A 5,310-nucleotide genomic window follows, 5' to 3' on the forward strand; every position below is an offset into this window, starting at 1 on the left:
AGAAAAAAATTACAAAATATTTACTCACTTTTTTTTTTCAGCTCTCCATACCTACCGTTGGGGACAGACCAGCCTCCTCACAGCGGTCCACCCCCATTCTGGCGCCAACTCCCACCCGCACCAATCTGGCATCTCGGCGGGCGGGAGTCTACTTACGCCACTCGGCCGTCCGCTGACATCAGCGGGAGGTTCCCGCCAGCTCTCCCCTCCCACCCGCTCCAGACCAGATTGAAACTGGCACTGGGCGGGATCCGAGGAGGAATGCCGGCGGCAGTGGGCAGCAGTGGGCGATGAGTGCATCAATTTCAGCCCCTTATTCTTTGGTGTACATGGGCGCAATTTCAAATTTTGCAAATGACACAAAACTTGGAAGTATAGTGAACAGTGAGGAGGATAGTGATCGACTTCAAGAAGACATAGACAGGCTGGTGGAATGGGCGGACACATGGCAGATGAAATTTAATACAGAAAAGTGCAAAGTGATACATTTTTGTAGGAACAACAGGGAGAGGCAATATAAACTAAAGAGTACAATTATAAAGGGGGTGCAGGATAGAGAGACCTGGGAATATATGTGCACAAATCATTGAAGGTGGCAGGGCAGGTTGAGAAAGCGGTTAAATAAGCAAGCGGGATCCTGGGCTTCATAAATAGAGGCATAGAGTACAAAAGCAAGGAAATTATGATGATCCTTTAAAAAACATTGCATATAGTTTAGGTCTCCTTATTTAAGGAGGGATATACTTGCATTGGAGGCAGTTCAGAGAAGGTTCACAAGATTGATTTCTGAGATGAAGGGGTTGTCTTATGAAGAAGGGTTGGGTCTATACTCATTGGAGTTTAGAAGAATGGGAGGTGATCTTATTGAAACATATAAGATTCTGAGGGGGCTTGACGGGGTAGATGCAGAGAGGATGTTTCCCTTTGTGGTGGAATGTAGAACTAGGTGGCATAGTTTCAGAATAAGGGGTCGCCCATTTAAAATGGAGATGAGGAGGAATTTCTTCTCTCAGAGAGTCGTGAATCTTTGGAACTCTACCCCAGAGAGCTGTGGAGGCTGGGTCATTGAATATATTTATGGTGGAGATAGACAGATTTTTGAATGATAAGGGAGTTAAGGGCAGGGAAGTAGAGTTGAGGCCAAGATCAGATCAGCCATGATCTTATTGAATGGTGGAGCAGGCTCAAGGGGCCAAATGGCCTACTCCTGCTCCTATTTCTTATGTTCTTATGTAACATTGGTTCAGCCTCAACTGGAGTATTGTGTCCAATTCTGGGCACTGCATTTTAGGAAAGATGTGAAGGCCTTAGAGAAGGTGCCAAAAAGATGTACAAGAATGGTTCCAGGGATGAAGGACTTCAGTTACATGGATAGACTGGAGAAGCTGGGGTGTTCTCCTTAAGAGCAGAGAAGGTAAGGAGAAATTTGATAGAGGTGTTCAAAATCATGAGGGGTCTAGACAGAGTAGATAAACTGGTCCCATTGGCAGAAGGGTCGAGAACCATAGGACACAGATTTAAGGTGATTGGCAGAAGAACCAAAGGTGACATGAGGAAAAACTTTTTTTACACAGTTGAGTGGTTGGGATCTGGAATTCACTGCCTGAAAGGGTGGTGGAGACAGATTCAAATGTGGTTTTCAAAAAGGAATTGGATAAGTATCTGAAAGAAAAATATTTTCAGGGCTATGGGGAAAGGGCGGGGGAGTAGGACTAACTGAAGTGCTCTTGCAGAGAGCTGCCACAGGCTTGACGGGCTGAATAGCCTCCTTCTGTCCTGTAACCATTCTACGATTCTAAGCATCTTTGAACACTGACATCTTCAAAGAGCTTCACACATAAATTATTTGTAATACAACCTAACTGCATGTTGCTGGTTATTTATTGATACACAGGATGGGATGTAGGTTAAACACATGGCTGTCACTGTATATGTGCTTCTTTAACATGACAAGACCACTCCTCTTAATAGAAGGAAACAGATTCAAACTGAGCGAGGACTCATTAAAGATCCTGTATTCCCATGAAGGAGGCCACCCTGGACATGTTTCTGCACATTTCCCCTAAAGGCTGATACCATTCTGCTCTTATGTCTTGTTCCCCTGTTTAGTCACTTCCACACAGTGCATAGGTGAGAAGGAGCAAATAGCAATGAGAAGGAGCAGGGAATGGATGCCTGGATGACTACATTAAGAAATGAAGCAGTACAGTGACATTGGGTAACCATGTTGTTTTGTCTATAATGTACTTATGAATGACTCCACAAGGCAATGTGTTGTACTTGAACTGTAGTGACCTTGGTCCTTTATTCCAAACTCCAGAGTGCTGTGCAAGCATGGTGTGCAGCCTTTTATACAGGGCCCTGCCACCAGGGCAGGAAACCCCCGGTCTCCACCAGTTGCACCCTCTAGTGGTGCCAGCATGTATGCACACGGTGTGAACCTTATTGACAGTACATCAAGTAAACAAGTCTCCATCTTATACAAGCTCACAGAGACTACACATAGAGTACACCCATAGTAAGCATATACAATATTACTCTCCCCCAAGTCCTTTGTGCCAATTACCTTTGCACTGTGTGCTCTGGTTTAGCTCTCCCCAGACTTAAGTGCCAATAGCCCTTGCACCTTGGCTTGGCCCGCTCCCTGTTAACCCCCAAGTCCTTTTGCCACAACATTGGGTAGTGGTTATCAGATTGGATGGTTTGATTATGTGGTGGAGGTTCCAGTGGGTTCTGGGTGTGATCCATATGTGAGTCCATGGCTACATACATCCATTTTCCCCCTCACAGTGAGATCATGCAGCCAGCCCATTACATTAACAAACAGGATCAGTCACAGTGCAAGTACAAAGAAAGGAAGGAAAAAAAATGTTTTCAGTTTGTAGCATGGCACCTAGGTTCCGTGACTTACATTCATTATGTTTTACGGTCGTGCGCCAGGATTGGGTAGATTGCATTCATGGTTTAGTCATGCTCAGTACTGAGGTAACAGTATAGGTATGCGAGGATGCTAGTTCCAGAGCAACCGGATGGCGTCCTAGTCGTCTGATGACGGCACTGCGCCCCCTGCTAGCAGGGTGGGCTTGGTTCGCTCACCTTGCCAGGACTCAGGGCCTTTGCCGTTGCCTAGTGGTGGACAGAGCCACAGTCTACAGTCTTACCTGTGAAAGGCACCATTCTGTGTGCAGTACTTGCCGGGTTTGAGTCCACAGGCTGAATGATTTGCTTGGTGCTGCAGGTCGAGGTCATAAATGCCTGACTGATGCCGATGGCTTTTGGCTTTCTGCAGGTTGACTGTGGTATCGGCAGATAGTAGCTTATGAAGGAGACCCTCATGGCCAATTCCTATAATGAAGATATCTCGCAATGCTTTGTTGAGGTGCATGTCAAAATCACACGGTGCCGCAAGTCTCCTGAGGTCGTCAGCATATTTTGCAATCTCCTGGCCCTCAGGTCTGCAGTGCATGTAGAATCTGTGCCTAGCCGTGAGGATGGTCTCCTTTGGTTTAAGTTGGTCCCGAACTAGTTCAGTCCGCTCATCGTATGTCTTATCCTTGGCCTTCATGGGTGCCAGCAAGTCCCTGATGAGGCGGTCGACCTCAGGCCCACAACTGGTCAGCAGCATAGCCTTGCGCTTCTCTGCCAATGTGTCTGTCTCCCCTGCCAGGTCATTTGCCACAAAATATTGCTCGAGCCTTTCCGTGAAGGCATCCAATCATCACCCTCTGCAAAGTCTTTTAATGTGCCAAAGGTAGCCATGATCGCGTGAAAGTTCTTATTCTCGTCGCCAGTTGTTATGTCTATAATGTACTTATGAATGACTCCACAAGGCAATGTGTTGCACTTGAACTGTAGTGACCGTGGTCCCTTATTCCAAACTCCAGAGTGCTATGCAAGCATGGTGTGCAGCCTTTTATACAGGGCCCTGCCACTAGGGCAGGAAACCCCTGGTCTCCATCAGTTGCACCCTCTAGTGGTGCCAGCATGTATGCACACGGTGTGAACCTTATTGATAGTACATCAGGTAAACACGTCTCCATCTTATACAATCTCACAGTGACTACACATGTGGCGTGTTGAGGAAGTAAAGATGGCAGCACTGATTAACCTGGAAATCACATTGGGGTCTTAACTGTATCTTGCGACCGTTAGATTTATATATTGATTAGACCCTTACCTGTTTCCAGCGAAATTGTTGGCCATTTAAATCAAAGTCCTTCCAAAATTTGGAACAGGCCAACCCCCCCAGCGGTAAGATGGTGATTTGTTTTTTCTGGGATTTTCATACCGCTAATGTTTCATTTATAGATGTCAATAGGGCAGTTGTGGGACAAGAATCACACCCCTCTTTTTCAGTTCTTCTTGGCCTATTGACCTAAATGCTTCATCATTAATATTGTTCACTTGTTCTGGAAAAAAAATGACTCCAAAAGAAATCCAAGAGAAAAAAAAGAAATAAAAACTAAAAAACAAAAAAAGTACTGGAGAAAAGAACATTTTAAATATTAGGAAAAACTGTCCCTTTAAGAGCTGCACTCTGATGGAGCTTCTCTTTTTTGCCCATTGCACATCCTAAACAGATGGGAAATCATGCTGAAACTTATTATATATTTAAGTTAAGCTCCCATACAGCTGAAGATTCAGGCAGGAATCCTGAAAAAGCAATTCCCCTTCTGACTCTCTAACCCCAACCCTAACCCCATGTTCATGTTGCTAAGAATGAATCAGCAGTCGCAAAATACACATCATGATACCACAAAAATCCCGACTGATGTTGCAATGAGAAAGCCACTGAAACATCAGAAACAGTTTTATCATTGTAAAATAACACAATTTTGCATAAAAGTAAATTTTTTTATCCCTGCTTACCTTTCAGCCATTTCATTCCACAGCTATTTTGACCTCCTCTTCAGACTCTAATTTTTAACCTTAATTATACACATTTTAGAACTAATACATACTATATTATATTGATTTGAACCAATGTTACCATTTTGTTTCATTTAAGATATGTTACTCATTTTCTTCTGTCTCCAGGCTCCTAGCATATCTTTTGGAGGCGGGAGCCACTTTTTAAATAAGTGCCATTTAATCAGCTACTAACTAACGGGCATCTTTATCATTCACACAACACAGCACAAAGGGCCCAAGTTTCCCTAAAGAAAAAAATGGCGCTCACTTACCTGGATGCCCGTTTTTTTTCGGCCCCTCAGCGCTGAAAATAAAAATGCAGAGATTTCTCACCACATGCGCACCCTCTGGCACCAGCCCTACCCTATGTGAACTCGCAGGGCAGAGCCTCCGATGTGC

Source organism: Pristiophorus japonicus, chromosome 8 (genome assembly GCF_044704955.1).
Source record: "Pristiophorus japonicus isolate sPriJap1 chromosome 8, sPriJap1.hap1, whole genome shotgun sequence".
Lineage (NCBI taxonomy): Eukaryota > Metazoa > Chordata > Chondrichthyes > Pristiophoridae > Pristiophorus > Pristiophorus japonicus.